General features: G+C 50.5%; 1 long non-coding RNA gene, 20 other non-coding genes and 4 pseudogenes across 21 annotated transcripts; 1 reads left to right on the forward strand and 24 right to left on the reverse strand.

Annotated features, from left to right (window-relative positions):
• Positions 1-3,305: 3,305 nt before the first annotated feature.
• Positions 3,306-6,018, forward strand: LOC146192679 (uncharacterized). The gene is made up of 5 exons (XR_014706776.1): positions 3,306-3,834; positions 4,000-4,143; positions 4,294-4,440; positions 4,581-4,714; positions 5,825-6,018. It is a non-coding gene; the product is annotated as an uncharacterized LOC146192679 (long non-coding RNA).
• A 746-nt stretch (positions 6,019-6,764) lies between these two features.
• LOC146192680 (5S ribosomal RNA) lies at positions 6,765-6,883 on the reverse strand (annotated as a pseudogene).
• Positions 6,884-7,444: 561 nt separating this feature from the next.
• Positions 7,445-7,563, reverse strand: LOC146192681 (5S ribosomal RNA). The gene has a single exon (XR_014707032.1). It is a non-coding gene; the product is annotated as a 5S ribosomal RNA (ribosomal RNA).
• Positions 7,564-8,136: 573 nt separating this feature from the next.
• LOC146192682 (5S ribosomal RNA) lies at positions 8,137-8,255 on the reverse strand. The gene has a single exon (XR_014707043.1). It is a non-coding gene; the product is annotated as a 5S ribosomal RNA (ribosomal RNA).
• Positions 8,256-8,824: 569 nt separating this feature from the next.
• Positions 8,825-8,943, reverse strand: LOC146192683 (5S ribosomal RNA). Its single transcript, XR_014707066.1, has one exon. It is a non-coding gene; the product is annotated as a 5S ribosomal RNA (ribosomal RNA).
• Positions 8,944-9,499: 556 nt separating this feature from the next.
• Positions 9,500-9,618, reverse strand: LOC146192684 (5S ribosomal RNA; annotated as a pseudogene).
• Positions 9,619-10,179: 561 nt separating this feature from the next.
• On the reverse strand, positions 10,180-10,298 carry LOC146192685 (5S ribosomal RNA). The gene has a single exon (XR_014707054.1). It is a non-coding gene; the product is annotated as a 5S ribosomal RNA (ribosomal RNA).
• A 561-nt stretch (positions 10,299-10,859) lies between these two features.
• LOC146192686 (5S ribosomal RNA) lies at positions 10,860-10,978 on the reverse strand. Its single transcript, XR_014707065.1, has one exon. It is a non-coding gene; the product is annotated as a 5S ribosomal RNA (ribosomal RNA).
• Positions 10,979-11,546: 568 nt separating this feature from the next.
• On the reverse strand, positions 11,547-11,665 carry LOC146192687 (5S ribosomal RNA). The gene has a single exon (XR_014707076.1). It is a non-coding gene; the product is annotated as a 5S ribosomal RNA (ribosomal RNA).
• Positions 11,666-12,229: 564 nt separating this feature from the next.
• On the reverse strand, positions 12,230-12,348 carry LOC146192688 (5S ribosomal RNA). Its single transcript, XR_014707087.1, has one exon. It is a non-coding gene; the product is annotated as a 5S ribosomal RNA (ribosomal RNA).
• Positions 12,349-12,920: 572 nt separating this feature from the next.
• LOC146192689 (5S ribosomal RNA) lies at positions 12,921-13,039 on the reverse strand. Its single transcript, XR_014707093.1, has one exon. It is a non-coding gene; the product is annotated as a 5S ribosomal RNA (ribosomal RNA).
• A 561-nt stretch (positions 13,040-13,600) lies between these two features.
• Positions 13,601-13,719, reverse strand: LOC146192690 (5S ribosomal RNA). The gene has a single exon (XR_014707094.1). It is a non-coding gene; the product is annotated as a 5S ribosomal RNA (ribosomal RNA).
• Positions 13,720-14,287: 568 nt separating this feature from the next.
• Positions 14,288-14,406, reverse strand: LOC146192691 (5S ribosomal RNA). The gene has a single exon (XR_014707095.1). It is a non-coding gene; the product is annotated as a 5S ribosomal RNA (ribosomal RNA).
• A 564-nt stretch (positions 14,407-14,970) lies between these two features.
• Positions 14,971-15,089, reverse strand: LOC146192692 (5S ribosomal RNA). Its single transcript, XR_014707096.1, has one exon. It is a non-coding gene; the product is annotated as a 5S ribosomal RNA (ribosomal RNA).
• A 572-nt stretch (positions 15,090-15,661) lies between these two features.
• On the reverse strand, positions 15,662-15,780 carry LOC146192693 (5S ribosomal RNA). Its single transcript, XR_014707098.1, has one exon. It is a non-coding gene; the product is annotated as a 5S ribosomal RNA (ribosomal RNA).
• Positions 15,781-16,351: 571 nt separating this feature from the next.
• On the reverse strand, positions 16,352-16,470 carry LOC146192694 (5S ribosomal RNA). The gene has a single exon (XR_014707103.1). It is a non-coding gene; the product is annotated as a 5S ribosomal RNA (ribosomal RNA).
• Positions 16,471-17,035: 565 nt separating this feature from the next.
• LOC146192695 (5S ribosomal RNA) lies at positions 17,036-17,154 on the reverse strand. Its single transcript, XR_014707105.1, has one exon. It is a non-coding gene; the product is annotated as a 5S ribosomal RNA (ribosomal RNA).
• A 564-nt stretch (positions 17,155-17,718) lies between these two features.
• On the reverse strand, positions 17,719-17,837 carry LOC146192696 (5S ribosomal RNA; annotated as a pseudogene).
• A 565-nt stretch (positions 17,838-18,402) lies between these two features.
• LOC146192697 (5S ribosomal RNA) lies at positions 18,403-18,521 on the reverse strand. Its single transcript, XR_014707106.1, has one exon. It is a non-coding gene; the product is annotated as a 5S ribosomal RNA (ribosomal RNA).
• Positions 18,522-19,085: 564 nt separating this feature from the next.
• LOC146192698 (5S ribosomal RNA) lies at positions 19,086-19,204 on the reverse strand (annotated as a pseudogene).
• Positions 19,205-19,765: 561 nt separating this feature from the next.
• On the reverse strand, positions 19,766-19,884 carry LOC146192699 (5S ribosomal RNA). Its single transcript, XR_014707108.1, has one exon. It is a non-coding gene; the product is annotated as a 5S ribosomal RNA (ribosomal RNA).
• Positions 19,885-20,456: 572 nt separating this feature from the next.
• LOC146192700 (5S ribosomal RNA) lies at positions 20,457-20,575 on the reverse strand. Its single transcript, XR_014707109.1, has one exon. It is a non-coding gene; the product is annotated as a 5S ribosomal RNA (ribosomal RNA).
• A 572-nt stretch (positions 20,576-21,147) lies between these two features.
• Positions 21,148-21,266, reverse strand: LOC146192701 (5S ribosomal RNA). Its single transcript, XR_014707110.1, has one exon. It is a non-coding gene; the product is annotated as a 5S ribosomal RNA (ribosomal RNA).
• A 573-nt stretch (positions 21,267-21,839) lies between these two features.
• Positions 21,840-21,958, reverse strand: LOC146192702 (5S ribosomal RNA). The gene has a single exon (XR_014707111.1). It is a non-coding gene; the product is annotated as a 5S ribosomal RNA (ribosomal RNA).
• A 572-nt stretch (positions 21,959-22,530) lies between these two features.
• Positions 22,531-22,649, reverse strand: LOC146192703 (5S ribosomal RNA). Its single transcript, XR_014707112.1, has one exon. It is a non-coding gene; the product is annotated as a 5S ribosomal RNA (ribosomal RNA).
• Between the last annotated feature and the right edge of the window lie 8 nt (positions 22,650-22,657).

Below are 22,657 nucleotides of genomic sequence, written 5' to 3' on the forward strand. Positions count from 1 at the left end.
GCCGCAGGCTTGCGTCTTTCAAGACAAGAACCGAGTTCAAATCACTTCGATGTACAAGTGACCTTCCTGAGTTTGATGTGCCGCGTCAACAACCTCCGGATAAAGCTTTGCTCTCCAAGAGCTAACAGATGGCTATATCTAGGTGAGACGCACTAGCATGGGGAACAGTAGACAACGGGGTCACCGAAAGAATACGATCGACCGCGTTCCTATTCTGCCAAATGATCAATCCCACGGACTTCACTACACGTTGTTCGAACGCTTCGCGCGGCCTTCCACTGTGCGACGAAAAAGCTCACGGCGCTAGGCAGCGGAATGTCCAAGCTGCGACACAGTCCTTAAGGACACGTGTGTGTGATTCGACCTGACCAAAGTTGATACAGTGCAGATCAATATGCCAGCTGTAAAGCCTGTTTAATTTGGTGGGGATCGAATACGCCACACTCAGTGCGCCACCGAAAGTCTCTTACAGCATGCGGGAGATTGGGTGCAACAGGCGTCTCCCACTTCGCATACCTTTGGCACATATGTGTAGGGGCGCAGAATAGCAGAGCGCTTCGCAGAGATTAGATACTGCTATGGCTATCCATGCTCCGTCTACGAACATCTCCTCTAACTATGCGAACACGTGCGCCTGCTTCCCCTGACCATGCACTACAAACATCTGCCTTCTACTTCCAAGCCAGTATAAAAGTTAAGGCCGCCCAACGTAACCTATGTGATCCACTAACTCGGATACCCAATAGCGCACAACAAAGGGCATAATGAAGACAAGGCGGAACCCAAATAGGCGCCACCACCTAGCTATAGTGAAAATATAATCAAAGTAGATTGACTTTGCAAGAGGAATACACAAGAAAACACGTGCTAAGCCATGCAGGGTCGTATCATTGGGAGGCTGGATCAATAAACAATCAAGGAACACAGATGTGGGAAAGTTGGCACCTGTGTGCACTAGGCTTTATCAGAAGTATCGCGCATACGTTAATTAGCTATAACTTTAGGATGAACAAGATGTCCGAGATTATTGAGTTAATATCTATCCCTAGTGTGACTATTGTGACTCATGCACGTACGCACGCACGCACTTACGCACGTCTGCAGTCGCACAGAGTAAATTGTTCCACGACCTTACACAGTGGTACGATGGAATAGTTAATAATAATTGAAAGAAGGAAATAAAAATTAGGGGGACGCTCAAGCTTCCCCTTAACGTTTGACGGGATACAACGCCTTCTCATTCTTCTCTCTATCTCTCTATTTCGGTGGACAACCGCAGTTAATTGCAAATTGGTTATAGGAAAGTAAAGGCGCAGCATCTGTCACAGATCCCGGTGGGAACCTGGACCGCATCTGCATATTTACTACCACATTCCGAATATTTCAGACAAAACTCGACGATACTCAAGCGAAAACCGGGTTAGCGAGGTGGCTTTTGGACCAAATGAGCTGTAACGCTTCGCATATATATGCTGCACTCTCGATAGACGAAACTCGGGTATATTGCCGACATGAGGATAAATGGAACAGCTTGGGACAAATATTTGCCCGCCTCAGTTAAAACACGGGGATTAGGAAAGCTTTATTCCTTATATATCAATATGCCGAGGCCGACTGTGTTTATCCAGAACACAAATGTGGTCCTGATAGTTTTCAAATAAAAATGAAAGGCACGCAAAGAGCCGATCGCCCGGACGATTCGCCTGTCGAACGTAACTTCCTGCGAACACAAGCATTGTGCAAAAAGTAACATTTGGTTCTTTTGAGAAAATTCAAAGGGATTGCGTTTTGAGAATCCCGCGCAACATGACGAGGATCGATCGGTTCCTGCACCAGTGGCGGTCTACATTGTTAAATTCTTCAACGTCAGCCTCACACGCAGAAATATGGTATGAAATGCCAGAATATATATAAAGTTCCTCGAATCCCCTTTTCCCCAGCCGCGTATTCACTGCTGCTATAATATATCATTAAATAACATTGTCCATATCAAAGTAAAGTCTCCTGCAATACCGCAGGTTTCCCCTCTACATTCCATGAGGCAGTCGGCTTAGCAGGAGAAAAGTGGAAAATTCGTATCATTGAAACAGCTATTTTTATGCAACATTGAGTTATACCGCGTGCATGATATATATTGACACTATATCATTTGAGCCTGCTGATAGAAATATACATTGCGCAACAGGAGGTGAAATTAACTGTTATTTATACATATTTTGAAATAACGCTTTAACCGCGCGCTAATTGAGCCGCGGCGGGTATGGTACACTCTGTGGTTGATCGCGAGTTGTCATGAACTTATGCTTGAATTTGTGAACTGGTAGGCGCTGATTGTCTGTTTGAAGCATACTTAGTATTAAGTGCCTAAGATTTGCGCGGTAACTGCTATGAACCTACGAATGTAATTGTCCATTTTTTTTTTATGGTTAAATGGTAACCTCTGAATTTAAACAACCTCATCATAAAGTTAACCTATAACATAACTCTAAGCAAACCCACGGTAAACCGAAGAGATCACGTGCCTTTAAGGTTTATATGTTAACCGTCAATTACTTTTGCCAGTGCCCTCGAAACCTATCAATCCTAAACGCCCTTAAATTCGTTTCGCAGCCTCCGTGAGTTTACATTTCGTACGGGGTCAAGAAAAGAGGCGGTGAGCTTTTATGAGCTTTCATCCGGATCCGGTGCACTTCGCCCTGCGACCTTCTACTGATTTTCATGCATCCCTAGAACAAATGGACAAAATATATTTTTGTCAGAAACTTGCAGCAGTTACTATGTGATTCAATCGTTATTTACCAGCTTGAGCTCGAAGTCACGGGCTTTAGTCGAGCTGCAGAAGCCGCATTATGATGGAAACCAAACGCGAAAACGGAAATGTGGTTTGCGATTAATATGACAGCCCGAGGGACTCTAAATAACCCACGTACTGCTTTGGGAAGTATAAATCCGCATGGACTATGTAATCTCTGCAAAAGCACTCATAATATACAGTGTTCTGCAACTTAACCGTCTTGGAAAAGTTTCCAAGACGGTTCCGATAAAGTTACTGAACACTATATACGTAGCCAGGTCTTGCTATTTTGGCTAAATGAAGCTGCAGGTGTTCTACTGCCCCACACTTGGTTTATGTGGAAGATATTCGGTTAAAAGAACATTACATACATTCACTCCAAGCCATATTTTTTTCATGCAAAGAACTACAGCCGCTGGTATCAAGACGGGGTTTCTACAGAAGCCGTAGAAAAAAGAAAAGAAACTACCTCGACGCTTCTTGAACGACGAGGAGGGGGGGGGGGGGGGGGGAGGGGGAGTACGTGAAAAAGAAAGAAAACTGCTTCTCGCTGCGCGGGACCCGCTGCCCCCCATCGGCCCATCTCTTTTCCTTGCGGCAAAGCGGAAAGAACCACGGGGAGGCGAAAGGCATCGAGGCACCCTACCGCGGGGGGCGACAGGAATGCCGAAGCAGAGAGAGATAGCGCGAAAAAAAAAAAAAAAAAAAGAATTGCATGCACCGCACACAGGGAGATTCTCGCTGCTTTTTGCAGCTTCTCTCCCCCCCTCCTCCCTTCTTGAGGTCACATGTCCAAATGGCGGGAAAACACATCCCGCGCGAGCTAAGATGCGCGGCCGCGGCGTCACTCAGTCGACGGCCAGCCTCCGTGTGGGCGCGATGCGTACTGCCTAATCTTATCGTCCGCTTTTATTTCGCGCAAATTCAATCTGTCTCAACCTCCTGGTGCAGTCAGCGTTTGAAAAGAACAGCCCATATATGCAGCTGATGATTGCAGCCGCTTGTACAGATTCTTCGTGCCGAAGTTCACCAAAACATGCGTAAGTACATGATCTTTCGGTCTTGATCAGAGGAGCTTTTTGCTAGATTCGATATTATACTGAACATAATAATGTATTGTTTTGGAGCATATGTTCGTCTTGTTATATACCCCTTGCATCTTTCTTCATATATATATATAATTGGTGTGGGCGCTGATCGCGCAGGAAGACTTGCTGAGCCGTTTGGAAACAAGGCTGCGGCTGGCTGCGGTGGCAGAATTGGCTCATTTTGCAGTCTGGGTCCTTCGGTATCTCCTGCCCCAAAATGCTCGCCTTTTAACATGGAGGGACACTCACTATACCGATCAGGTAAGTCCAATTAGCACATATTTTGTTCGATACGACAATATACTGCAACTGTTTCTGGAGCGCGTATATATATGCGCATCTTGTTACTACGTGCATTTTTTTTTTTTTTTTTTATAATCGATGTGTGCGCATTTCGCTCTGATTGCGCAGGAAGACGTGCTGAGCCGACTTGGAAACGATGCTGTGGCGGTGGAATTAGCTCTTTTCGCTGCAGTCCGAGGTCCGATCTCCTCTGCCCCAAAACGCCCGTCTTTCACTTCATATCGAAGTGCATGCACTGACATGTATACCCATCAGGTAAGTCAAATTAGCGCTGATTTTCTTCTATACGATAATGAACTGCAACTAATTATGTATTGTTTTGAGACTTATGCGCATCTTGTTACTGTAAATGCATATTTTGTAATTGGTATGCGCGCCTTGCGCTGATCGTGCAGGGAGGCGATATCAGCTGATCTGGAAACTGGCTGCGACAGTGGAAGCTCGTTTCGCCGAAGCCCGAAGTCCTTGGTCTCCTCTACACTAAAACGCTGGCCTTTCACTTCTTTATGGCGGTGCACTTGCCGGACAGGTATTAGCGGTGATTTTGTTTGAAAAATTCGATTATCCGACTCACATCGATGGGACGCATGCAACCCAGTTAAATGTCAAATGCTATCACTGATATAAATATTGCAGCACCCCTCGCCATAGGAGCGATCAGAAGCTGTACAAGCATCATCGCTGCTGCCAAGCAAGCTCGTGCCAGGACTGAGTACAATGTTTATGCCGTGTTTATTATTATTATTATTTTTTTTTTTTTTTGCTGCTGTAATGATGTATATACGTGAAAATTGATGATTGAGTGATGCGGTATGCTGGCAAGGTAAGTGAGCCAGTGCGTTCATTTTGTGGATTTTGGAATTATATATGTGATGCACACAGATCTGAGCCGTTTCACATTGATTTTGCTCTGTGCGCTTGCTTTCTGGGCAAGCAGTTGTATTTTCATCGTGCGGATTATTTCCTGGTGCTTACATGCTCATGAGGTGTTCAGCTAACCTGTTTCAAGCTTTAAAAATTTACAACGGGTTCTATAAGCTTCTAAGAGTTGGGCTGTCTAAATAGCCGAATTTTTAAAATAATGCTCGGTTGTTAAATAACGAAAATAAATCAGATGACTTGTCGTTAAATATCCGGTCGCTTTTGCTGTAAAAGTTCCATCTAGTTTCAGAAAATTAAGCTGTATTCTACGGAATAAACTTATTGTAGGTTTCATGTAAATATCGCGGAAACTGTTTGTTCAGCCGCATTGGAATCCCTCATACGCGCTCTATGACAAGCGCGGACACTTGGTTTTGCTAGAATTATTAAATTGCAGCATTAGCATTCAAGAACGCGCTTCGGGAGGATAAGGTTTGACTGCGCTACGGTTTCAAATTGCAACATCATGACTCCAGCAAAACGAAGTGATCGCGCCTTTCTCGCGGATTCACGGATCCTGATTACCTATTGCGGCTTTGCGCTAATGCGTTTTCAGTAGGGTCGCATGAAGTCAAGCGCATAAAATATATTGATGTGATAGTGCAGTTGGTGGCAGTGAGCAGACATTATTTTTTCTACCTTTCACCCTATATTTGCCTGCAATGTAAAAGTCTAGGCGAAAAGGAAATATTTCATTAACACACTTGTCTTCGTACAGCTGACCAAGATGGAACCTGCCGCAGATCCGACCAGTCGCAGACATCAAGTGATCGACAGGCTGCCAAAAGAAGGAGACCAAGCCTCAAGCCCATCTTCCATATGTGGCACACGCGCAGTCATATATCCACGCTTATTAAAAAGCAAATCGCGAGCTTTTTCTGAACGCTGTTGACAAATAAATTTTTCACCAAATACTGCAGCTTTTGTTTCTTCATGGCATCAGAAAAGCTACTGCTTTTCTTGATGCATTTGTATGTGCTACCCCGTTATATATGCATGGCCCACGATATATTAAATGCATGGCATGATACCTGCACGAGGGGCGATGCCGGCCACTAACCGGCGTCGGGAAGCAACCGGCCGACGTATGGTCTTTCGTCAGCAAAATGCTAGGGCAGACGAGCGGCCGACCATTCAGTAACGCTGGCAGACGGCAGGCCCACGTGCGGCAGGTGGTCGGTCACGTCGGGCCAAAAGGTTGGGCCGTAGTCGATTGCCTAAAATCGGCCAACGTTAGGTCAGTGTCAATCCCCGACGCCGGCCCTCATTCGGGTGCCGAAGGTCGGCCGGCCACTTTTTGGTCGGCGAGAAAGGTCGGCCCTATCTTTTGCCACACACTTTTTTTTGCTTGGGTTGTGGCCACGCCAAATGGTCTCAAAAACTGTGAAAATTGCACTGCAAACTGGTGAATGAGGCACGTACGCGTCAAACTGACACCGAGAAGCCACGCACGCGATCGCCTCGAGTAATTCTGCACCGTATACATATGCGCGTCGCATCTCTCCGTGCATGCGCGCAAAGTGATGATTGAATTGACACACAAACGTGACCCGGCCTGCTCGGCTCATCAGCAGAAAGTGGAATTTGCGACGCCAAAGTGACAGGGAGAAAAAAAATGAAGCCAGCTAGGGGCTGGGAGAAAACAAAAACAAAAGAAGTGCCATCAGCACTCGGTGTTCCCAGGTGTTCTCCCTCCCATGTACTGACCGAGCCCAATGCTGCTTAGCTTCGGTGATCGGACGAGAACCGGCGTATTCAGCATGGTATGGCCGATGGCGAGAAGCAGTCGTTTCGAGAGGCTTATGTACTGTTTTAACACCTCGGACTACACATCCAGCTAAGCGCTGTCGTTGTTATGAGGCACCGAGTGTTCATTTACATGTTCTGAGCTGTTTCCAACCATTCTGACGAACAGAGCGCGTTTTGGCACTCCAAAAATTGAAGAGCAGTGCGAGAGTGGCGATCGCGAGTTGTTTACACATGGATGCAGGGTGCACGGACTGCAGTCCGGGCGCCGATGAGCCCGAACTGTGCGCTTGTGGCCACGCCAAATGGTCTCAAAAACTGTGAAAATTGCACTGCAAACTGGTGAATGAGGCACGTACGCGTCAAACTGAAACAGAGAAGCCACGCACGCGATCGCCTCGAGTAATTCTGCACCGTATACATATGCGCGTCGCATCTCTCCGTGCATGCGCGCAAAGTGATGATTGAATTGACACACAAACGTGACCCGGCCTGCTCGGCTCATCAGCAGCCAGTGGAATTTGCGACGCCAAAGTGACAGGGAGAAAAAAAATGAAGCCAGCTACGGGCTGGGAGAAAACAAAAACAAAAGTGCCATCAGCACTCGGTGTTCCCAGGTGGTCTCCCTCCCAAGTACTGACCGAGCCCAATGCTGCTTAGCTTCGGTGATCGGACGAGAACCGGCGTATTCAGCATGGTATGGCCGATGGCGAGAAACAGTCGTTTCGAGAGGCTTATGTACTGTTTTAACGCCTCTGACTACACATGCAGCTAAGCGCTGTCTTTGTTATGAGGCACCGAGTGTTCATTTACATGTTCTGAGCTGTTTCCAACCATTCTGACGAACCGAGCACGCGTTGGCACTACAAAAATTGAAGAGCAGTGCGAGAGCGGCGATCGCGAGTTGTTTACACATGGATGCAGGGTGCACGGACTGCAGTCCGGGCGCCGATGAGCCCGAACTGTGCGCTTGTGGCCACGCCAAATGGTCTCAAAAACTGTGAAAATTGCACTGCAAACTGGTGAATGAGGCACGTACGCGTCAAACTGACACCGAGAAGCCACGCACGCGATCGCCTCGATTAATTCTGCACCGTATACAAATGCGCGTCGCATCTCTCCGTGCATGCGCGCAAAGTGATGATTGAATCGACACACAAATAAACGTGACCCGGCCTGCTCGGCTCATCAGCAGCCAGTGGAATTTACGACGCCAAAGTGACAGGGAGAAAAAAAAAATGAAGAAGCCAGCTGCGGGCTGGGAGAAAACAAAAACAAAAGAGGTGCCATCAGCACTCGGTGTTCCCAGGTGGTCTCCCTCCCAAGTACTGACCGAGCCCAATGCTGCTTAGCTTCGGTGATCGGACGAGAACCGGCGTATTCAGCATGGTATGGCCGATGGCGAGAAACAGTCGTTTCGAGAGGCTTATGTACTGTTTTAACACCTCTGACTACACATCCAGCTAAGCGCTGTCTTTGTTATGAGGCACCGAGTGTTCATTTACATGTTCTGAGCTGTTTCCAACCATTCTGGCGAACCGAGCGCGCTTTGGCACTCCAAAAAATGAAGAGCAGTGCGAGAGCAACGATCGCGAGTTGTTTACACATGGATGCATGGTGCACGGACTGCAGTCCGTGCGCCGATGAGCCCGAACTGTGCGCTTGTGGCCACGCCAAATGGTCTCAAAAACTGTGAAAATTGCACTGCAAACTGGTGAATGAGGCACGTACGCGTCAAACTGACACCGAGAAGCCACGCACGCGATCGCCTCGAGTAATTCTGCACCGTATACATATGCGCGTCGCATCTCTCCGTGCATGCGCGCAAAGTGATGATTGAATTGACACACAAACGTGACCCGGCCTGCTCGGCTCATCAGCAGCCAGTGGAATTTGCGACGCCAAAGTGACAGGGAGAAAAAAAAAATGAAGAAGCCAGCTGCGGGCTGGGAGAAAACAAAAACAAAAGAAGTGCCATCAGCACTCGGTGTTCCCAGGTGGTCTCCCTCCCAAGTACTGACCGAGCCCAATGCTGCTTAGCTTCGGTGATCGGACGAGAACCGGCGTATTCAGCATGGTATGGCCAATGGCGAGAAACAGTCGTTTCGAGAGGCTGTTTTAACGCCTCTGACTACACATGCAGCTAAGCGCTGGCTTTGTTATGAGGCACCGAGTGCTCATTTACATGTTCTGAGCTGTTTCCAACCATTCTGACGAACCGAGCGCGCGTTGGCACTACAAAAATTGAAGAGCAGTGCGAGAGCGGCGATCGCGAGTTGTTTACACATGGATGCAGGGTGCACGGACTGCAGTCCGGGCGCCGATGAGCCCGAACTGTGCGCTTGTGGCCACGCCAAATGGTCTCAAAAACTGTGAAAATTGCACTGCAAACTGGTGAATGAGGCACGTACGCGTCAAACTGACACCGAGAAGCCACGCACGCGATCGCCTCGAGTAATTCTGCACCGTATACATATGCGCGTCGCATCTCTCCGTGCATGCGCGCAAAGTGATGATTGAATTGACACACAAACGTGACCCGGCCTGCTCGGCTCATCAGCAGAAAGTGGAATTTGCGACGCCAAAGTGACAGGGAGAAAAAAAATGAAGCCAGCTACGGGCTGGGAGAAAACAAAAACAAAAGAAGTGCCATCAGCACTCGGTGTTCCCAGGTGTTCTCCCTCCCATGTACTGACCGAGCCCAATGCTGCTTAGCTTCGGTGATCGGACGAGAACCGGCGTATTCAGCATGGTATGGCCGATGGCGAGAAGCAGTCGTTTCGAGAGGCTTATGTACTGTTTTAACACCTCGGACTACACATCCAGCTAAGCGCTGTCGTTGTTATGAGGCACCGAGTGTTCATTTACATGTTCTGAGCTGTTTCCAACCATTCTGACGAACAGAGCGCGTTTTGGCACTCCAAAAATTGAAGAGCAGTGCGAGAGTGGCGATCGCGAGTTGTTTACACATGGATGCAGGGTGCACGGACTGCAGTCCGGGCGCCGATGAGCCCGAACTGTGCGCTTGTGGCCACGCCAAATGGTCTCAAAAACTGTGAAAATTGCACTGCAAACTGGTGAATGAGGCACGTACGCGTCAAACTGAAACAGAGAAGCCACGCACGCGATCGCCTCCAGTAATTCTGCACCGTATACATATGCGCGTCGCATCTCTCCGTGCATGCGCGCAAAGTGATGATTGAATTGACACACAAACGTGACCCGGCCTGCTCGGCTCATCAGCAGCCAGTGGAATTTGCGACGCCAAAGTGACAGGGAGAAAAAAAATGAAGCCAGCTACGGGCTGGGAGAAAACAAAAACAAAAGTGCCATCAGCACTCGGTGTTCCCAGGTGGTCTCCCTCCCAAGTACTGACCGAGCCCAATGCTGCTTAGCTTCGGTGATCGGACGAGAACCGGCGTATTCAGCATGGTATGGCCGATGGCGAGGAACAGTCGTTTCGAGAGGCTTATGTACTGTTTTAACGCCTCTGACTACACATGCAGCTAAGCGCTGTCTTTGTTATGAGGCACCGAGTGTTCATTTACATGTTCTGAGCTGTTTCCAACCATTCTGACGAACCGAGCACGCGTTGGCACTACAAAAATTGAAGAGCAGTGCGAGAGCGGCGATCGCGAGTTGTTTACACATGGATGCAGGGTGCACGGACTGCAGTCCGGGCGCCGATGAGCCCGAACTGTGCGCTTGTGGCCACGCCAAATGGTCTCAAAAACTGTGAAAATTGCACTGCAAACTGGTGAATGAGGCACGTACGCGTCAAACTGAAACAGAGAAGCCACGCACGCGATCGCCTCGAGTAATTCTGCACCGTATACATATGCGCGTCGCATCTCTCCGTGCATGCGCGCAAAGTGATGATTGAATTGACACACAAACGTGACCCGGCCTGCTCGGCTCATCAGCAGCCAGTGGAATTTGCGACGCCAAAGTGACAGGGAGAAAAAAAATGAAGCCAGCTACGGGCTGGGAGAAAACAAAAACAAAAGTGCCATCAGCACTCGGTGTTCCCAGGTGGTCTCCCTCCCAAGTACTGACCGAGCCCAATGCTGCTTAGCTTCGGTGATCGGACGAGAACCGGCGTATTCAGCATGGTATGGCCGATGGCGAGAAACAGTCGTTTCGAGAGGCTTATGTACTGTTTTAACACCTCTGACTACACATCCAGCTAAGCGCTGTCTTTGTTATGAGGCACCGAGTGTTCATTTACATGTTCTGAGCTGTTTCCAACCATTCTGGCGAACCGAGCGCGCTTTGGCACTCCAAAAAATGAAGAGCAGTGCGAGAGCAACGATCGCGAGTTGTTTACACATGGATGCATGGTGCACGGACTGCAGTCCGTGCGCCGATGAGCCCGAACTGTGCGCTTGTGGCCACGCCAAATGGTCTCAAAAACTGTGAAAATTGCACTGCAAACTGGTGAATGAGGCACGTACGCGTCAAACTGACACCGAGAAGCCACGCACGCGATCGCCTCGAGTAATTCTGCACCGTATACATATGCGCGTCGCATCTCTCCGTGCATGCGCGCAAAGTGATGATTGAATTGACACACAAACGTGACCCGGCCTGCTCGGCTCATCAGCAGCCAGTGGAATTTGCGACGCCAAAGTGACAGGGAGAAAAAAAAATGAAGAAGCCAGCTGCGGGCTGGGAGAAAACAAAAACAAAAGAAGTGCCATCAGCACTCGGTGTTCCCAGGTGGTCTCCCTCCCAAGTACTGACCGAGCCCAATGCTGCTTAGCTTCGGTGATCGGACGAGAACCGGCGTATTCAGCATGGTATGGCCGATGGCGAGAAACAGTCGTTTCGAGAGGCTGTTTTAACGCCTCTGACTACACATGCAGCTAAGCGCTGGCTTTGTTATGAGGCACCGAGTGCTCATTTACATGTTCTGAGCTGTTTCCAACCATTCTGACGAACCGAGCGCGCGTTGGCACTACAAAAATTGAAGAGCAGTGCGAGAGCGGCGATCGCGAGTTGTTTACACATGGATGCAGGGTGCACGGACTGCAGTCCGGGCGCCGATGAGCCCGAACTGTGCGCTTGTGGCCACGCCAAATGGTCTCAAAAACTGTGAAAATTGCACTGCAAACTGGTGAATGAGGCACGTACGCGTCAAACTGACACCGAGAAGCCACGCACGCGATCGCCTCGAGTAATTCTGCACCGTATACATATGCGCGTCGCATCTCTCCGTGCATGCGCGCAAAGTGATGATTGAATCGACACACAAATAAACGTGACCCGGCCTGCTCGGCTCATCAGCAGCCAGTGGAATTTGCGACGCCAAAGTGACAGGGAGAAAAAAAAATGAAGAAGCCAGCTGCGGGCTGGGAGAAAACAAAAACAAAAGAAGTGCCATCAGCACTCGGTGTTCCCAGGTGGTCTCCCTCCCAAGTACTGACCGAGCCCAATGCTGCTTAGCTTCGGTGATCGGACGAGAACCGGCGTATTCAGCATGGTATGGCCGATGGCGAGAAACAGTCGTTTCGAGAGGCTTATGTACTGTTTTAACGCCTCTGACTACACATGCAGCTAAGCGCTGTCTTTGTTATGAGGCACCGAGTGTTCATTTACATGTTCTGAGCTGTTTCCAACCATTCTGACGAACCGAGCACGCGTTGGCACTACAAAAATTGAAGAGCAGTGCGAGAGCGGCGATCGCGAGTTGTTTACACATGGATGCAGGGTGCACGGACTGCAGTCCGGGCGCCGATGAGCACGAACTGTGCGCTTGTGGCCACGCCAAATGGTCTCAAAAACTGTGAAAATTGCACTGCAAACTGGTGAATGAGGCACGTACGCGTCAAACTGACACCGAGAAGCCACGCACGCGATCGCCTCGAGTAATTCAGCACCGTATACAAATGCGCGTCGCATCTCTCCGTGCATGCGCGCAAAGTGATGATTGAATCGACACACAAATAAACGTGACCCGGCCTGCTCGGCTCATCAGCAGCCAGTGGAATTTGCGACGCCAAAGTGACAGGGAGAAAAAAAAATGAAGAAGCCAGCTGCGGGCTGGGAGAAAACAAAAACAAAAGAAGTGCCATCAGCACTCGGTGTTCCCAGGTGGTCTCCCTCCCAAGTACTGACCGAGCCCAATGCTGCTTAGCTTCGGTGATCGGACGAGAACCGGCGTATTCAGCATGGTATGGCCGATGGCGAGGAACAGTCGTTTCGAGAGGCTTATGTACTGTTTTAACGCCTCTGACTACACATGCAGCTAAGCGCTGTCTTTGTTATGAGGCACCGAGTGTTCATTTACATGTTCTGAGCTGTTTCCAACCATTCTGACGAACCGAGCACGCGTTGGCACTACAAAAATTGAAGAGCAGTGCGAGAGCGGCGATCGCGAGTTGTTTACACATGGATGCAGGGTGCACGGACTGCAGTCCGGGCGCCGATGAGCCCGAACTGTGCGCTTGTGGCCACGCCAAATGGTCTCAAAAACTGTGAAAATTGCACTGCAAACTGGTGAATGAGGCACGTACGCGTCAAACTGAAACAGAGAAGCCACGCACGCGATCGCCTCGAGTAATTCTGCACCGTATACATATGCGCGTCGCATCTCTCCGTGCATGCGCGCAAAGTGATGATTGAATTGACACACAAACGTGACCCGGCCTGCTCGGCTCATCAGCAGCCAGTGGAATTTGCGACGCCAAAGTGACAGGGAGAAAAAAAATGAAGCCAGCTACGGGCTGGGAGAAAACAAAAACAAAAGTGCCATCAGCACTCGGTGTTCCCAGGTGGTCTCCCTCCCAAGTACTGACCGAGCCCAATGCTGCTTAGCTTCGGTGATCGGACGAGAACCGGCGTATTCAGCATGGTATGGCCGATGGCGAGAAACAGTCGTTTCGAGAGGCTTATGTACTGTTTTAACACCTCTGACTACACATCCAGCTAAGCGCTGTCTTTGTTATGAGGCACCGAGTGTTCATTTACATGTTCTGAGCTGTTTCCAACCATTCTGGCGAACCGAGCGCGCTTTGGCACTCCAAAAAATGAAGAGCAGTGCGAGAGCAACGATCGCGAGTTGTTTACACATGGATGCATGGTGCACGGACTGCAGTCCGTGCGCCGATGAGCCCGAACTGTGCGCTTGTGGCCACGCCAAATGGTCTCAAAAACTGTGAAAATTGCACTGCAAACTGGTGAATGAGGCACGTACGCGTCAAACTGACACCGAGAAGCCACGCACGCGATCGCCTCGAGTAATTCTGCACCGTATACATATGCGCGTCGCATCTCTCCGTGCATGCGCGCAAAGTGATGATTGAATTGACACACAAACGTGACCCGGCCTGCTCGGCTCATCAGCAGCCAGTGGAATTTGCGACGCCAAAGTGACAGGGAGAAAAAAAAATGAAGAAGCCAGCTGCGGGCTGGGAGAAAACAAAAACAAAAGAAGTGCCATCAGCACTCGGTGTTCCCAGGTGGTCTCCCTCCCAAGTACTGACCGAGCCCAATGCTGCTTAGCTTCGGTGATCGGACGAGAACCGGCGTATTCAGCATGGTATGGCCGATGGCGAGAAACAGTCGTTTCGAGAGGCTGTTTTAACGCCTCTGACTACACATGCAGCTAAGCGCTGGCTTTGTTATGAGGCACCGAGTGCTCATTTACATGTTCTGAGCTGTTTCCAACCATTCTGACGAACCGAGCGCGCGTTGGCACTACAAAAATTGAAGAGCAGTGCGAGAGCGGCGATCGCGAGTTGTTTACACATGGATGCAGGGTGCACGGACTGCAGTCCGGGCGCCGATGAGCCCGAACTGTGCGCTTGTGGCCACGCCAAATGGTCTCAAAAACTGTGAAAATTGCACTGCAAACTGGTGAATGAGGCACGTACGCGTCAAACTGACACCGAGAAGCCACGCACGCGATCGCCTCGAGTAATTCTGCACCGTATACATATGCGCGTCGCATCTCTCCGTGCATGCGCGCAAAGTGATGATTGAATCGACACACAAATAAACGTGACCCGGCCTGCTCGGCTCATCAGCAGCCAGTGGAATTTGCGACGCCAAAGTGACAGGGAGAAAAAAAAATGAAGAAGCCAGCTGCGGGCTGGGAGAAAACAAAAACAAAAGAAGTGCCATCAGCACTCGGTGTTCCCAGGTGGTCTCCCTCCCAAGTACTGACCGAGCCCAATGCTGCTTAGCTTCGGTGATCGGACGAGAACCGGCGTATTCAGCATGGTATGGCCGATGGCGAGAAACAGTCGTTTCGAGAGGCTTATGTACTGTTTTAACGCCTCTGACTACACATGCAGCTAAGCGCTGTCTTTGTTATGAGGCACCGAGTGTTCATTTACATGTTCTGAGCTGTTTCCAACCATTCTGACGAACCGAGCACGCGTTGGCACTACAAAAATTGAAGAGCAGTGCGAGAGCGGCGATCGCGAGTTGTTTACACATGGATGCAGGGTGCACGGACTGCAGTCCGGGCGCCGATGAGCACGAACTGTGCGCTTGTGGCCACGCCAAATGGTCTCAAAAACTGTGAAAATTGCACTGCAAACTGGTGAATGAGGCACGTACGCGTCAAACTGACACCGAGAAGCCACGCACGCGATCGCCTCGAGTAATTCAGCACCGTATACAAATGCGCGTCGCATCTCTCCGTGCATGCGCGCAAAGTGATGATTGAATCGACACACAAATAAACGTGACCCGGCCTGCTCGGCTCATCAGCAGCCAGTGGAATTTGCGACGCCAAAGTGACAGGGAGAAAAAAAAATGAAGAAGCCAGCTGCGGGCTGGGAGAAAACAAAAACAAAAGAAGTGCCATCAGCACTCGGTGTTCCCAGGTGGTCTCCCTCCCAAGTACTGACCGAGCCCAATGCTGCTTAGCTTCGGTGATCGGACGAGAACCGGCGTATTCAGCATGGTATGGCCGATGGCGAGAAACAGTCGTTTCGAGAGGCTTATGTACTGTTTTAACACCTCTGACTACACATCCAGCTAAGCGCTGTCTTTGTTATGAGGCACCGAGTGTTCATTTACATGTTCTGAGCTGTTTCCAACCATTCTGACGAACCGAGCGCGCGTTGGCACTACAAAAATTGAAGAGCAGTGCGAGAGCGGCGATCGCGAGTTGTTTACACATGGATGCAGGGTGCACGGACTGCAGTCCGGGCGCCGATGAGCCCGAACTGTGCGCTTGTGGCCACGCCAAATGGTCTCAAAAACTGTGAAAATTGCACTGCAAACTGGTGAATGAGGCACGTACGCGTCAAACTGACACCGAGAAGCCACGCACGCGATCGCCTCGAGTAATTCTGCACCGTATACATATGCGCGTCGCATCTCTCCGTGCATGCGCGCAAAGTGATGATTGAATCGACACACAAATAAACGTGACCCGGCCTGCTCGGCTCATCAGCAGCCAGTGGAATTTGCGACGCCAAAGTTACAGGGAGAAAAAAAATGAAGAAGCCAGCTGCGGGCTGGGAGAAAACAAAAACAAAAGAAGTGCCATCAGCACTCGGTGTTCCCAGGTGGTCTCCCTCCCAAGTACTGACCGAGCCCAATGCTGCTTAGCTTCGGTGATCGGACGAGAACCGGCGTATTCAGCATGGTATGGCCGATGGCGAGAAACAGTCGTTTCGAGAGGCTTATGTACTGTTTTAACGCCTCTGACTACACATGCAGCTAAGCGCTGTCTTTGTTATGAGGCACCGAGTGTTCATTTACATGTTCTGAGCTGTTTCCAACCATTCTGACGAACCGAGCGCGCGTTGGCACTACAAAAATTGAAGAGCAGTGCGAGAGCGGCGATCGCGAGTTGTTTACACATGGATGCAGGGTGCACGGACTGCAGTCCGGGCGCCGATGAGCCCGAACTGTGCGCTTGTGGCCACGCCAAATGGTCTCAAAAACTGTGAAAATTGCACTGCAAACTGGTGAATGAGGCACGTACGCGTCAAACTGACACCGAGAAGCCACGCACGCGATCGCCTCGAGTAATTCTGCACCGTATACATATGCGCGTCGCATCTCTCCGTGCATGCGCGCAAAGTGATGATTGAATTGACACACAAACGTGACCCGGCCTGCTCGTGCTGATCAGCAGCCAGTGGAATTTGCGACCCCAAAGTGACAGGGAGAAAAAAAATGAAGCCAGCTACGGGCAGGGAGAAAACAAAAACAAAAGAAGTGCCATCAGCACTCGGTGTTCCCAGGTGGTCTCCCTCCCAAGTACTGACCGAGCCCAATGCTGCTTAGCTTCGGTGATCGGACGAGAACCGGCGTATTCAGCATGGTATGGCCGATGGCGAGAAACAGTCGTTTCGAGAGGCTTATGTACTGTTTTAACACCTCTGACTACACATCCAGCTAAGCGCTGTCGTTGTTATGAGGCACCGAGTGTTCATTTACATGTTCTGAGCTGTTTCCAACCATTCTGACGAACAGAGCCCGCTTTGGCACTCCAAAAATTGAAGAGCAGTGCGAGAGCGGCGATCGCGAGTTGTTTACACATGGATGCAGGGTGCACGGACTGCAGTCCGGGCGCCGATGAGCCCGAACTGTGCGCTTGTGGCCACGCCAAATGGTCTCAAAAACTGTGAAAATTGCACTGCAAACTGGTGAATGAGGCACGTACGCGTCAAACTGACACCGAGAAGCCACGCACGCGATCGCCTCGAGTAATTCTGCACCGTATACATATGCGCGTCGCATCTCTCCGTGCATGCGCGCAAAGTGATGATTGAATTGACACACAAACGTGACCCGGCCTGCTCGGCTCATCAGCAGCCAGTGGAATTTGCGACGCCAAAGTGACAGGGAGAAAAAAAATGAAGCCAGCTAGGGGCTGGGAGAAAACAAAAACAAAAGAAGTGCCATCAGCACTCGGTGTTCCCAGGTGTTCTCCCTCCCATGTACTGACCGAGCCCAATGCTGCTTAGCTTCGGTGATCGGACGAGAACCGGCGTATTCAGCATGGTATGGCCGATGGCGAGAAGCAGTCGTTTCGAGAGGCTTATGTACTGTTTTAACACCTCGGACTACACATGCAGCTAAGCGCTGTCTTTGTTATGAGGCACCGAGTGTTCATTTACATGTTCTGAGCTGTTTCCAACCATTCTGACGAACCGAGCGCGCGTTGGCACTACAAAAATTGAAGAGCAGTGCGAGAGCGGCGATCGCGAGTTGTTTACACATGGATGCAGGGTGCACGGACTGCAGTCCGGGCGCCGATGAGCCCGAACTGTGCGCTTGTGGCCACGCCAAATGGTCTCAAAAACTGTGAAAATTGCACTGCAAACTGGTGAATGAGGCACGTACGCGTCAAACTGACACCGAGAAGCCACGCACGCGATCGCCTCGAGTAATTCTGCACCGTATACATATGCGCGTCGCATCTCTCCGTGCATGCGCGCAAAGTGATGATTGAATTGACACACAAACGTGACCCGGCCTGCTCGTGCTGATCAGCAGCCAGTGGAATTTGCGACCCCAAAGTGACAGGGAGAAAAAAAATGAAGCCAGCTACGGGCTGGGAGAAAACAAAAACAAAAGAAGTGCCATCAGCACTCGGTGTTCCCAGGTGGTCTCCCTCCCAAGTACTGACCGAGCCCAATGCTGCTTAGCTTCGGTGATCGGACGAGAACCGGCGTATTCAGCATGGTATGGCCGATGGCGAGAAACAGTCGTTTCGAGAGGCTTATGTACTGTTTTAACACCTCTGACTACACATCCAGCTAAGCGCTGTCGTTGTTATGAGGCACCGAGTGTTCATTTACATGTTCTGAGCTGTTTCCAACCATTCTGACGAACAGAGCCCGCTTTGGCACTCCAAAAATTGAAGAGCAGTGCGAGAGCGGCGATCGCGAGTTGTTTACACATGGATGCAGGGTGCACGGACTGCAGTCCGGGCGCCGATGAGCCCGAACTGTGCGCTTGTGGCCACGCCAAATGGTCTCAAAAACTGTGAAAATTGCACTGCAAACTGGTGAATGAGGCACGTACGCGTCAAACTGACACCGAGAAGCCACGCACGCGATCGCCTCGAGTAATTCTGCACCGTATACATATGCGCGTCGCATCTCTCCGTGCATGCGCGCAAAGTGATGATTGAATTGACACACAAACGTGACCCGGCCTGCTCGGCTCATCAGCAGCCAGTGGAATTTGCGACGCCAAAGTGACAGGGAGAAAAAAAATGAAGCCAGCTAGGGGCTGGGAGAAAACAAAAACAAAAGAAGTGCCATCAGCACTCGGTGTTCCCAGGTGTTCTCCCTCCCATGTACTGACCGAGCCCAATGCTGCTTAGCTTCGGTGATCGGACGAGAACCGGCGTATTCAGCATGGTATGGCCGATGGCGAGAAGCAGTCGTTTCGAGAGGCTTATGTACTGTTTTAACACCTCGGACTACACATCCAGCTAAGCGCTGTCGTTGTTATGAGGCACCGAGTGTTCATTTACATGTTCTGAGCTGTTTCCAACCATTCTGACGAACAGAGCGCGTTTTGGCACTCCAAAAATTGAAGAGCAGTGCGAGAGTGGCGATCGCGAGTTGTTTACACATGGATGCAGGGTGCACGGACTGCAGTCCGGGCGCCGATGAGCCCGAACTGTGCGCTTGTGGCCACGCCAAATGGTCTCAAAAACTGTGAAAATTGCACTGCAAACTGGTGAATGAGGCACGTACGCGTCAAACTGAAACAGAGAAGCCACGCACGCGATCGCCTCGAGTAATTCTGCACCGTATACATATGCGCGTCGCATCTCTCCGTGCATGCGCGCAAAGTGATGATTGAATTGACACACAAACGTGACCCGGCCTGCTCGGCTCATCAGCAGCCAGTGGAATTTGCGACGCCAAAGTGACAGGGAGAAAAAAAATGAAGCCAGCTACGGGCTGGGAGAAAACAAAAACAAAAGTGCCATCAGCACTCGGTGTTCCCAGGTGGTCTCCCTCCCAAGTACTGACCGAGCCCAATGCTGCTTAGCTTCGGTGATCGGACGAGAACCGGCGTATTCAGCATGGTATGGCCGATGGCGAGAAACAGTCGTTTCGAGAGGCTTATGTACTGTTTTAACGCCTCTGACTACACATGCAGCTAAGCGCTGTCTTTGTTATGAGGCACCGAGTGTTCATTTACATGTTCTGAGCTGTTTCCAACCATTCTGACGAACCGAGCACGCGTTGGCACTACAAAAATTGAAGAGCAGTGCGAGAGCGGCGATCGCGAGTTGTTTACACATGGATGCAGGGTGCACGGACTGCAGTCCGGGCGCCGATGAGCCCGAACTGTGCGCTTGTGGCCACGCCAAATGGTCTCAAAAACTGTGAAAATTGCACTGCAAACTGGTGAATGAGGCACGAACGCGTCAAACTGACACCGAGAAGCCACGCACGCGATCGCCTCGATTAATTCTGCACCGTATACAAATGCGCGTCGCATCTCTCCGTGCATGCGCGCAAAGTGATGATTGAATCGACACACAAATAAACGTGACCCGGCCTGCTCGGCTCATCAGCAGCCAGTGGAATTTGCGACGCCAAAGTGACAGGGAGAAAAAAAAATGAAGAAGCCAGCTGCGGGCTGGGAGAAAACAAAAACAAAAGAAGTGCCATCAGCACTCGGTGTTCCCAGGTGGTCTCCCTCCCAAGTACTGACCGAGCCCAATGCTGCTTAGCTTCGGTGATCGGACGAGAACCGGCGTATTCAGCATGGTATGGCCGATGGCGAGAAACAGTCGTTTCGAGAGGCTTATGTACTGTTTTAACACCTCTGACTACACATCCAGCTAAGCGCTGTCTTTGTTATGAGGCACCGAGTGTTCATTTACATGTTCTGAGCTGTTTCCAACCATTCTGGCGAACCGAGCGCGCTTTGGCACTCCAAAAAATGAAGAGCAGTGCGAGAGCAACGATCGCGAGTTGTTTACACATGGATGCATGGTGCACGGACTGCAGTCCGTGCGCCGATGAGCCCGAACTGTGCGCTTGTGGCCACGCCAAATGGTCTCAAAAACTGTGAAAATTGCACTGCAAACTGGTGAATGAGGCACGTACGCGTCAAACTGACACCGAGAAGCCACGCACGCGATCGCCTCGAGTAATTCTGCACCGTATACAAATGCGCGTCGCATCTCTCCGTGCATGCGCGCAAAGTGATGATTGAATCGACACACAAATAAACGTGACCCGGCCTGCTCGGCTCATCAGCAGCCAGTGGAATTTGCGACGCCAAAGTGACAGGGAGAAAAAAAAATGAAGAAGCCAGCTGCGGGCTGGGAGAAAACAAAAACAAAAGAAGTGCCATCAGCACTCGGTGTTCCCAGGTGGTCTCCCTCCCAAGTACTGACCGAGCCCAATGCTGCTTAGCTTCGGTGATCGGACGAGAACCGGCGTATTCAGCATGGTATGGCCGATGGCGAGAAACAGTCGTTTCGAGAGGCTTATGTACTGTTTTAACACCTCTGACTACACATCCAGCTAAGCGCTGTCTTTGTTATGAGGCACCGAGTGTTCATTTACATGTTCTGAGCTGTTTCCAACCATTCTGGCGAACCGAGCGCGCTTTGGCACTCCAAAAAATGAAGAGCAGTGCGAGAGCAACGATCGCGAGTTGTTTACACATGGATGCATGGTGCACGGACTGCAGTCCGTGCGCCGATGAGCCCGAAGTGTGCGCTTGTGGCCACGCCAAATGGTCTCAAAAACTGTGAAAATTGCACTGCAAACTGGTGAATGGGGCACGTACGCGTCAAACTGACACCGAGAAGCCACGCACGCGATCGCCTCGAGTAATTCTGCACCGTATACATATGCGCGTCGCATCTCTCCGTGCATGCGCGCAAAGTGATGATTGAATCGACACACAAATAAACGTGACCTGGCCTGCTCGGCTCATCAGCAGCCAGTGGAATTTGCGACGCCAAAGTGACAGGGAGAAAAAAAAAATGAAGAAGCCAGCTGCGGGCTGGGAGAAAACAAAAACAAAAGAAGTGCCATCAGCACTCGGTGTTCCCAGGTGGTCTCCCTCCCAAGTACTGACCGAGCCCAATGCTGCTTAGCTTCGGTGATCGGACGAGAACCGGCGTATTCAGCATGGTATGGCCGATGGCGAGAAACAGTCGTTTCGAGAGGCTTATGTACTGTTTTAACGCCTCTGACTACACATGCAGCTAAGCGCTGTCTTTGTTATGAGGCACCGAGTGTTCATTTACATGTTCTGAGCTGTTTCCAACCATTCTGACGAACCGAGCACGCGTTGGCACTACAAAAATTGAAGAGCAGTGCGAGAGCGGCGATCGCGAGTTGTTTACACATGGATGCAGGGTGCACGGACTGCAGTCCGGGCGCCGATGAGCACGAACTGTGCGCTTGTGGCCACGCCAAATGGTCTCAAAAACTGTGAAAATTGCACTGCAAACTGGTGAATGAGGCACGTACGCGTCAAACTGACACCGAGAAGCCACGCACGCGATCGCCTCGAGCAATTCAGCACCGTATACAAATGCGCGTCGCATCTCTCCGTGCATGCGCGCAAAGTGATGATTGAATCGACACACAAATAAACGTGACCCGGCCTGCTCGGCTCATCAGCAGCCAGTGGAATTTGCGACGCCAAAGTGACAGGGAGAAAAAAAAATGAAGAAGCCAGCTGCGGGCTGGGAGAAAACAAAAACAAAAGAAGTGCCATCAGCACTCGGTGTTCCCAGGTGGTCTCCCTCCCAAGTACTGACCGAGCCCAATGCTGCTTAGCTTCGGTGATCGGACGAGAACCGGCGTATTCAGCATGGTATGGCCGATGGCGAGAAACA

The sequence above is a fragment of the Amblyomma maculatum genome, chromosome 4, assembly GCF_055883805.1.
Source record: "Amblyomma maculatum isolate TAMU_Amacu chromosome 4, ASM5588380v1, whole genome shotgun sequence".
In the NCBI taxonomy this organism is placed as follows: Eukaryota; Metazoa; Arthropoda; class Arachnida; order Ixodida; family Ixodidae; genus Amblyomma; species Amblyomma maculatum.